Below are 11522 nucleotides of genomic sequence, written 5' to 3' on the forward strand. Positions count from 1 at the left end.
TTTTACCACAACACCAAAACTAATGTTTCTGGCAATGAAGCTCATTCTTGCACTCTGGTTATTAAACAGACAGATTCTGTAAATGCTTAAATATCTTTACTCTCATACCTTGACAGTTTGAAACACCATCTCAGTTTGTCTCCATTTTTATCTGAGAGAGGGAGAGCTGAGATTTACAATATACCTAAACTAGAAAAACAAGCCCTGTCACAACTTGTTGCAAGTTAGAAATATTGGGACAGTGTGACAAATACTCACTTATCCAAATTAATCTTTCTAATGATGTTGGTGCTGATTCAGATCTAACTTTGCTACTTGTGAGAGCTGAGACCCAGGTTCCCTACAATAGTCGATGAGCTTCAGACATACTTCAATGTGATGTCTTGATGGGATGGACTGCTGAGTGTTAGCAGAATTTGCCCTTTTCCTAGTGCTGCAATTAAGAATTGAATAATTTTATGTAATACCCTGATTCACATGGTTCATATTTTTTCTCTGTGCAAGTTTGGGTTACTGTTGAAGATAGGAGATAGAATTGTGTGCCATCCAATTAGGATGTCCGGATTTAGGGGAGGTTTCTCTGAGGGGAGAAGAGAGAAGACACCGGAGAGGAGAAGTCATAGGAGGTGACCCAGGGTGGGTCCGTGATTTGATGAAACCTGGGGAGATCGGAGGAGGATCGGCGAAGAGGAAACTGTGAGCTCCACCTTGTGCACATTAGACTGCTTCATTAAAATGGGCCCTTCTCTTTTTTTCCTTTTTCTTTACTAACCTTTTTGTCAAATTAAGAATTATAAAGCTAAATGGTTTAATTGTATGTGGTGTACTGTCTGTTATTTCAAGGCACGGATTTGTAACAGGGTAACAAATCACACAGCATCCACACAAACCGGGGGTTTCAGGATGGGCTTACACCCCAATCTCCCACGCTTGGCGGGGCCAGAGATTGTCTTCCCTAGATTTACGCAGCCTACAGAACCAGAGTGTTTCATTTAAATCTGATACAGTACTTATAAGAAGAAAGAACTACTGAGATTCTTTCACACTGTTTAGACATCTCGGAGGATTTTCCATTGAATAGAATTACTTCAATAAAGATAATGTGACAAACAAAATGAGAATTTTAAAAAATATATTTGTTTTTCAGTGGCTACTTTATTCAGTACACCTGGGACATTAATGCAAATATCTAATCAGCCAATCATGCGGCAGCAACTCGGTGCATAAAAGCATGCCGACGTGGTCAAGAGGTTCAGTTGTTGTTCAGACCAAACATCAGAATGGGGAAGGTGTGTGATCTCAGTGACTTTGATGGTAGATCGATCGTTGGTGCCTGACGGAGTGGCTTGAGTATCTCAGAAACCGCTGGGGTTTTCACGCACAACAGTCTCTAGAGCTTACAGAGAATGGTGTGAAAACAAAAAAAAAATCCATTGAGTGGAAGTTCTGTGGCAGAATAGGCCTTGTTAATGAAAGAGGTCAGAGATTAGAAGTAGATTTGATTTGGAATTTTATTTCTTATATCCATCTCACAGCATCAGGGAGTAAAAATCTTTATGACCAGACTGGTTCAAGTTGACAGGAAGCTGACAGTAACTCAAATAACCCCGTGTGCTCTGAACACACAATACATTGAACCTTGAAGATGGATGGGCTACAACAGTGAAAGACTTCAAACATACATTTGGTGGCCACTTTATTAGGTACAGGATAAAGTCTGTACTGGGTGTATAGGCAGGTCACTGGGAAGAGCTGCTTTGCATTTCCTTGAAGAGATCATTTGATTTCTTACATCTGTTACAAGCAGAAATGTGAGTCATCCATTTAACAACTTACTTGTAAGATAGTACTGTATCAGGTAATCACTGTTGCAAGTTTGCAACCTTTGTCTCTTAGTCCTGAAAATGCTCTTCAGTAAGCATACGTCTTGTGCCTGTGACCTAAATAGCATCTTTAATTCTCAATATTTGTTCATCTACTGTCATGAAAATGAAGTTATGCAGATCACAATTTCTTACTTGCACCTATTTCTCTTTAACTTCTGGAAGGCGACCTGATAAAGCATGATTGTGAGATTGAGCCAGATATAATTCTCTTGATCGGATCTGTTGATATCTTCCTCAGATTGTCAAAAGATACATGACAACCTGAAACGCAACTTCAAAGTACAAGCTCAACGTCGAGTTATCAAAGGAGATGCCACCATTCATTGAGATACATTTTCTTGCAGGCATATACAAAAAAAAACCATAGAATTTATGAAAAACTATAAATAACAAAGACTGACAAGCAACCAATGTGCAAAAGAGGACAAATCATGCAAATAATAAATTAAAAAGCACGTAAATTGTACTGAAAACATGAGTTGTAGAGTTTTTGTAAGTGAGACTATAGGTTGCAGAGTCAGTTCAGCGTTGAGGTGAGTGAAATTATCCACACTGGTTCGGGACCCTGATGGATGTAGAGGAATAACTGCTCCTAAGCCTGGTGCTGTGGGACCTAGGGCTCCTGTATCTCCTGCCTGATGGTAGTAGTGAGCAGGGAGCATGGCCTGGATGGTGGGGGTCCTTGATGATGGATGCTGACTTTCCTGTTGCTGTGCTTCTTGTAACTGTGCTCAATGTTGGGGAGGCTTTGCCTGTAACAGACTGAGCTGTATCCCCCACTTTTGTAGATTTTTTCATTCTTGAGCATTAGTGTTTCCATACCAGTCGGGATCCACTCCACTGTGCCTCCAGAGAAGTTCGTCAAAGTTTTAGATGAACTTCAGCAACATTCAGAATCAGCTCACAAGGAGAACCTAATGTCTGCTTTAAACAAATGCAAGGCAGTAAGCATTGAAATGACATTTTATTTCCTTTTGTTCAATGGTACTGCCACTATTTCACCACAATATTCTGTCTACTATATGAGTCAGCTCGGAGCAACTGGATGGACAGAACTATTCAAAGTGCTCCCCCATTCCCAATAAACTGTTAGGTTCCATTATGTAATGATTATAAGGTTGCCTAACATAGAAATAAACACTGATATGAAATCAGGCAAAATAAAAATCAGTATAGTCAAGGGTGAATTTAATATACCTTAGGCCTCTGAAGGATTTAGGAAACAGGCAGGAAAAGTATTCCTGCCTGCTTCCTAAATCCTGGTGATCAGCATCCCAACTGTCCAACCCCATCCATTACCATTGAGAATTAAACAACCGATTTTCTGGTGTAAAAGTTCAAAATAAATTTATTATCAAAGTACGCATATGTTACCATGTACCACCTGGAAATTCATTTTCTTGCAGGTATTTACAGAGAAAAAGAGAAATACAATGTAATTTACGAAAGCCTATATATACACATTGGGTGGCGGGGTGGGGATACGTCTCTACTAAAAGGAGGTGTAAGGTGCTCCTTCCCACCACTAGCCTGCAGGCCACTCTTGGGCAAGGTGTAGCACATCCTTAGCCTCTCGATCAGGGTCACGAGAAGCTATGGGAGCCGGTGGTGGATGGTTGTATGAGCAGCTGGTGCATATCACAATTTCGGGATATGCAAATACTGACACCAGACAGACAGTCTCTGGAGAGTATTGATAACGGCTGGGGTCACTCATCTTGTAAAGACACTGCCCAGACGAAGGCAATGGCAAACCACTTCTGGAGAAAAATTTGCCAAGAATCATCATGGTCATGTAGACCATGACTGCCCACATCATAAAACATGGCACATGATGATGATGATTGCACATAAACAACGCTGACAAACAACTAATGTTCAAAAGAAGACAAGCTATGCAAATAAAAAATAATACTGAGAACATGTGTTGTAAAGAGCCCTTGAAGTGAGACTATAGGCTGTAAAATCAGTTCAGAAGAGTGTGATTAAAGTTATTCATGCCAGATCAGGAGCCTGGTGGAGATGTCATTTAGACTGCTCTATATTCTGTGAATATCCTTCCATCAGTCCATACAGGCCCTAGAGTGTAACACAAGTGTCTGTTTAATTGTATGATTGCCCAAAAACTTGTTAAATTCATTTAGATAAACAGGTCACTCAATGACCAGAAGCCATGGTTAAACTCTGGTCTTGCCTTTAATGCATGTTCAGAGGACAAAGGCAGTTTACCACAAACAGCCGGTGCCAGTGATGAGAGACTGAAATGCCAACTAACATGGTTAAAATCATCACCTTGAACATGAAAGGAAGGCAGTAAACAAATTATCATACACTACAACTTCAAGGGAAAAGACCGTAGTAGCTTACTTTTTCATTTCATAATATATGAATGTTAGCTTCTTTTTATCTTGTATAATAACAGGAGTAGGCCATTCAGTCATAGAGCATGGAGAAAGGATCTTCACCTCTAACCTTAAAACTATGTTCTCTGGCTTTCAGTACCCCAACCCTGAAAAAAGATTGCTCACCCTATCTATGCCTTCATGATTTTATATATTTCTATGAGATCATGTCTCAGTCTCCTATGCTCGAACCTGTCTGACCTCTTCCTATAACTTAATCCCATCAGTCCAGGCCACATCCTTGCAAAACTTTCATTCTACTCTTTCCAATTTAATCACATCTTTCCTATAACTGGGTGACCAAAACTAAGTGTGATACTCCAAGCGTAGCCTCACCAACATCTTGTACAATCACTTCAGAATCTCCCAACTTCTATATTCAATGCCCTGAATGCTGAAGGCTAGCATGCTGAAAGCCTTCTTCACTGCCCTGTCTACCTGTGACTCCACTTCAAGGAAACTATGCACGAGTACTCCAGGCTCCTTTCATTCTATGGAAACTTCTTATCTTGATTTGTCTTTCCAAAACGTAACACTTCACACATATCTGAATTAGATTCCATTTACCATTCCTGAGCCCATGGGCCCAGCTAATCAAGTTCCAGCTGCAATTCTAATTACTCCTCTTGACTATCTGCAACATCACATACTTTAGGTCATAAGACCATAAGAGCAGAATTGGGCTATTCGGCCCATTGAGTTTTCTCTACCATTCCATATGGCTGATTCATTACCCTTCTCTGCCCAATTCTCCTGCCTCCTCCCCATAACCTTTGACACCCTCACTAATATATTTTAGTGTCATCTGTAAATCTATAAATTATTCCTCATATATTCTCATCCAAATCATTAATATGGATAACAAATAACAATGGGCCCAGCACCAGTCCCAGGGCATGCACTAGTCACAGACCTCCGGCCCGAGAAACATTCTTCAGATCTGGAAATTAGAATCATACTTATTATCCCTGACTTATATAATGTGAAACTTATATCCTGAAGAAGGGTCTCAGCCCAAAACGTCTATTTATTTCCATAGATGCTACCCGACCTGCCGAGTTCCTCCAGCATTTTGTACGTGTTGCTTTGGATTTCCAGCATCCGCAGAATTTCTCGTGCTTATAATGTGAAACTTATTGTTTTGTTGCAGCTGTATGGTGTAAAGACATAAAATTATTATGACAAAAATAGATAAAATTACAAGATGGATACATTATTTAAAATAGATTATAAAATTACAAAAATAGTTAACTAGTGCAAAAAAATATAATGAGGTAGCTTTCATGGAATCTGATGGCAGTGGGGAAGAAGCTGTTTCTTAATTGTTGAGTGTGGGTCTTCAGGCTCCTGCACTTCCTCCCCGACGGTAGAAGTGAGAAGAGGGTATGTCCCGGATAGAGAGGATCTTTAGTGATAGGTGCTGCTTTTGTGAAGCACCGACTCTTTAAGAGGTCCTCAATGGTGGGCCAATGATCTGATGATGTCCTGAAGGAGGAATGTGCCCATGGTGGAGATGGCTGAATCCTTCCACCCTCTGTTTCCCATCATCTGCTGAGTTTTATATTCAGCTTGCTAGCTCTCCCTGGATGCCATGTGATCTAACTTTCCAGAGCAACCTATCATGCTGAACCTTCTCAAAAGCTTTACTGAAACCCATATAATACCATATCTACCACCCTCCCCTTGTCAACCTTCCTCATCACTTCATCAAAGATCTCAGTCAGATTCCTAAAACATGATTTCCCACACATGAAGCCATACTGGCTATCCTTAACCAACCCTTGTCTTTCCAAAAATAAGTATAACTTATCCTTCAGAATGTTTTGCAGCAACTTACCTAACACAGATATTAGACAAATGGATCTATAATCACCAGGTCTGTACTCCAGCCCTTCTTAATAAAGACACAACATTTGCCATCCTGCAGTCTTCTGGCACCTCTGGCAGCTGGCAAAGTTACAAATATCACAGCAAGGGCTCCCACAATTTTTGGATATACTTTGTCCAGATTAGGAGAATTGTCTACCTTCATACATCCCAAAATGCTCCCAAAAAATCTTGAACAACTTTGCCAGGTTTCCAAGTCTTCACATCTTTCTCCATGGTAAAAACAGAAGAGAAATAATCTTCGAGAACTTTGTCCATCTCTAGCGCCTCCATGCATAGATTTCTATCTTGGTCTTTGAGGAGACCCTTAATATAGGTGATAAGTCTCTCAGGACTTTCCTTACATTTTCTTGCCAAAGCCTTCTCATGGTCCTTTTGGTCTTCCCAATTTCATAGAAACATAGAAACATAGAAAATAGGTGCAGGAGTAGGCCATTCGGCCCTTCGAGCCTGCACCGCCATTTATTATGATCATGGCTGATCATCCAACTCAGAACCCCGCCCCAGCCTTCCCTCCATACCCCCTGACCCCCGTAGCCACAAGGGCCATATCTAACTCCCTCTTAAATATAGCCAATGAACTGGCCTCAACTGTTTCCTGTGGCAGAGAATTCCACAGATTCACCACTCTCTGTGTGAAGAAGTTTTTCCTAATCTCAGTCCTAAAAGGCTTCCCCTTTATCCTCAAACTGTGACCCCTTGTTCTGGACTTCCCCAACATCGGGAACAATCTTCCTGCATCTAGCCTGTCCAATCCCTTTAGGATTTTATACGTTTCAATCGGATCCCCCCTCAATCTTCTAAATTCCAATGAGTACAAGCCCAGTTCATCCAGTCTTTCTTCATATGAAAGTCCTGCCATCCCAGGAATCAATCTAGTGAACCTTCTTTGTACTCCCTCTATGGCAAGGATGTCTTTCCTCAGATTAGGGGACCAAAACTGCACACAATACTCCAGGTGTGGTCTCACCAAGGCCTTGTACAACTCCCTGCTCCTGTACTCGAATCCTCTCGCTATAAATGCCAGCATACCATTCGCCTTTTTCACTACATGCCCACTTTCAATGACTGGTGTATAATGACACCCAGGTCTCGTTGCACCTCCCCTTTTCCTAATCGGCCACCATTCAGATAATAATCTGTTTTCCTATTTTTGCCACCAAAGTGGATAACTTCACATTTATCCACATTAAATTGCATCTGCCATGAATTTGCCCACTTACCCAATCTTCTTGAGTATCCTATGTATACTCCAGAATGCTCCATATACCTCCAAGGACTTGCTTGACCCCAGCTGCTGTATCTGACCCAAGCTTCCTTCTATTTCTCAACCAGATTTACACAACCCCTTGACATCCAAGGTCCCAACTCTCAGCAGTTTTGCCTTTTACTTCACCAGGAACACATAATCCTTGAACTCTTGCTAACTTGCTTTTGTAAACCTCTTACTTGCCTGAGCTCCTTTGCCCACAAACAACCTAGCCCAATCAACCTTTGCAAACTTCTGTTTAATATCGTCAAAATTTGCCTTGCCCCGTTTCAGAACTCGGAGCTACAGACCAGGTCTCTCCGTCTCCATAACTATCAGAACTGTGATCCATGGCCCCAAAGTGCCCCCCGAGCGTGACTTCAGTCACTCATCCTTCATCATTTTCCAGGAGTAGATCAGGATTTGCCCTTACCTGTAAGATCCATGAGGAAACTTAACTGAATACATTAAATACAACCCTATCTAGATCCTTAACACTGTGGTAATCCCAGTCAACATTCCAAAACTTGTAATTTCCTATGATGATAATTATATTATCCTTAAAACTCTCCTCAGTCTCCCTGAACATTTGTTCCTCTAATTTCCAAGGTCTATTTGGTGATCTATAGAGTGATCGTCCCTTTCTTATTTCTCATTTTCACCTGTAAAGCCTCATCAGACAATGTTATCTCTAACTACTGCTGTGACGTTATCCTTCATGAAAAAAATAGCTCCCGTCCTCACTCCCCTCCACTTCCATCTTACCCGTAACCCGGAATGCTAACTGCTGCCCCTTCCTTAGCTCACCCCCAATCCCACATTTACCCTAAATCTTTAAATGTTTCTCAATTCAATTAAATCAAGGCTTGTTAGTATCTAAATTTTACAACGTTGCCTTGATATCCTTCTCTAACTAAGATTTATTGAGAGCAGCCTTGAAAGTTTCAATTGCTGTTTGTGGAAGACAGATGGGATTTTATTTAGTTTTCATGATGAACTGCTTCCTTATTTTACTCTTCTCTAGTCGATCTTCCCTATTGAACTTTCTTTTAATTTATAAAACCTCCATAGATGCCAATCTTCTAAATGTTATTAAAAATGAACTTGTTTGGGAGTTGATATTCTGAATCAGTGCTTCTTTTTCATCACATTAAGATTTACGTTTATTATTGATCACTTAACTTTTTTGTGAAAATCAATTAACGCAGTGATTTTTGCGACTTTGGGGTCTTTATTTTTACTTAGACCATAACACCATAAGCTATAGGAGCAGAATTAGGCCATGTGGCTCATCCAGTTTGCTCCACTATTTCACCATGGCTGATCCAATTTTCCTCTCAGCCCCAATCTCCTGCCTTCTCCCTGTATCCCTCCATGCCTGCCCAAACAAGAAGCTATCAATCTCTGCCTTAAATATACATAAAGACTTGGCCTCCACAGCTGCCTGTGGCAAAGAATTCCACAGATTCACAACTCCCTGGCTAAAGAAATTCCTCCTCGTCTCCATTCTAAAAGGACACCCCCTCTATTCTGAGGCTGCGTGCTCTGGTCTTAGACTTTCCCACCATAGGGAACACCTTCTCCACATTCACTCTATCAAGGCCTTTCACCATCTGGTAGGTTTCAAAGAATGTCATCCCTCATTCTTCTGAATTCTAGTGAATACAGGCCCAGAGCCAGCAAACGTTCTTCATATGACAAGTCATTCAATCCTGGAATCATCTTCGTAAATCTCCTTTGAACCCTCCCCAGTTTCAGCACATCCTTTCGAAGATAAGGGGCCCTAAACTGCTGACAACACTCCAAGTGAGGCCTCACCAGTGCTTCTATTTCATCAAAATGGTTCAAGGACAACTACTCCAATCATCACTAAATAATACATTTGAAATATTTTCTTCAGTTTCATATCCCATTAAAGTTTGAGTTTCTTAAGGTTTCTGCATGGCAGTTTTAACCAAAAACTCTAAATGACTATTTACAATGTTGTTTTAAGCAAAAGATTCAGGGCAAATTTGAGGCCCTCATTGGTGGGTGTCAACCATGGAAGTCGCATCCCAGCTGTACATGTGATACGTGAGCCAGGGCGGTACGATACGGAGAGCAGGCTGTTCCCGTGCAGCCAGCTCCCCCTCTCCACGTAGCTGATGAATCCAAGGGAACAGCTGCCAGTCAGTGTTGAACTCAAAGTCGTACTGTCTAAAGGATTCCAGCTCTGGATTTCTCTTCCAGAGCCTTTCCCATGAGTGGGTACAGCTGCAAGGCAGCGGAGGTTTGAGATCAGAGTTTTCCTTCTCCTAGATGAGCTGCCAACCACAGTTGACGAGCCCCACCTGCCTTGTTCAGAACAAATAGAGCCCTGGGAAATATAAATTGAGAGAGTTAGAGATATGCGTGTTGATATTGCCCATCCCTGTTTGCTTTTCAGGAGGTGTTGATGAGTCACCTGTTTGAATCACTGCAGTGTTTTGAAGCTTTTCATAGTTGGGTAGGAGTTAGGACGTTAGGCAGTGTTCCCACTCACCTTCTGCCTGCATAAAGCAGCGGCTGATTGGCAGGAGGCAACAAGTGGGAATAAAGGGAGCATTTTCTTATTGGCTGCTGGTAACTATTAGTGTTCCACTGGGGTCTATGTTGGGAAAGATTCTTTTAATGTTATATATCAATGATTTGGATGATGGAATTGATGGCTGTTGTAAAGTTTGCAGATGATATGAAGATAGCTGGAGGAACAGGCAGTTTTGAGGAAGTAGAGAGGCTACAGAAGAATTTAGGCAGATTAGGAGAAAGGGCAAAGAATTGGCAGATGGAATACAGTGACGGGAAGTGTATGGCACCATGCACTTTGGTAGAAGAAATGAAAGAGTCGACTATTTTCTAAATGAGAGAGAATACAACAAACTGAGACACAAAGGGAATTCTCTAAAGTTTAATTTGCAGATTGAATCTGTGTTGAGGAAGCCAAGTGCAATGTTCATTTCAAGAGGACTAGAATATAAAAGCAAGGATGTAATGTTGAGACCTAATAAAGTCTTGGTGAGGCCTCACTTGGAGTATTGTGAGCAGTTTTGGGCTCCTTATCTTAGAAAGGATGAGCTGAAACTGGAGAGGGTTCAAAGGAGGTTCATGAAAATGATTCCAGGATTGAATGGCTTGTCATATGAAGAACGTTTGATGGCTCTGGGCCTGTATTCACTAGAATTCGGAAGAATGAGGGGTGACCTAATTGAAACCCATTGGATAGTGAAAGGCCTGATAGAGAGAATGTGGAGAGGATGTTTCCTATCACAAATAAGAGAAAATCTGCAGATACTGGAAATCCAAGCAACACACACAAAATGCTGGAGGAACTCAGCAGGCCAGGCAGCATCTATGGAAAAGAGTAAACAGTCGACATACCAGGTCGAGACCCTTCAGTCGGACTGGAGAAAAAAAGATGAAGAGTAGAGTTAAATGGTGCAGGGAGGGAGGGGAGGGAGGGGAGGGAGAAACACAAGGTGATGGGTGAAACTAGTGGGGGGGGATGGTGAAGTAAGCAGTTGGAAAGTTGATTGGTGAAAGAGATACAGGGCTGGAGAAGGGGGAGTCTAATAGGAGAGGACAGAAGGCCATGGTAGAAAGAAAAGGGGGGAGGAGCACCAGAGGGAGGCGATGGGCAGGCAAGGAAATAAGGTAAGGGAGGGAAAAGGTGATGGGGAATGGTGAAGGAGAGTAGGAGCGAAGGGCATTATTGGAAGTTCAAGAAGTCAATATTCATGCCATCAGGTTAGAGGCTACCCAGACAGAATATAAGATGCTGTTCCTCCAACCTGAGTGTGGCCTCATCACGACAGTGGAGGAGGGCATGGAGTGACATATCAGAATGGGAATGAGATGTGGAATTAAAATGGATGGCCACTGGGAGATCCCAATTTTTCTGGCGGTCAGCAAAGTGGTCTCCCAATCTACGTTGGGTCTTACCGATATACAGGAGTCCATGCCAGGAGCACTGGACACAGTTAACCAGACCCAACCAGTTCCCCTCCTCCTATATTCATCTCCGCCTAGTGGAACTTGTCCTCACTCTTAATAATCTCTCCTTTGCCTCCTCCCACTTCCTTC

Source organism: Mobula hypostoma, chromosome 20 (genome assembly GCF_963921235.1).
Source record: "Mobula hypostoma chromosome 20, sMobHyp1.1, whole genome shotgun sequence".
Classification (NCBI taxonomy): Eukaryota; Metazoa; Chordata; class Chondrichthyes; order Myliobatiformes; family Myliobatidae; genus Mobula; species Mobula hypostoma.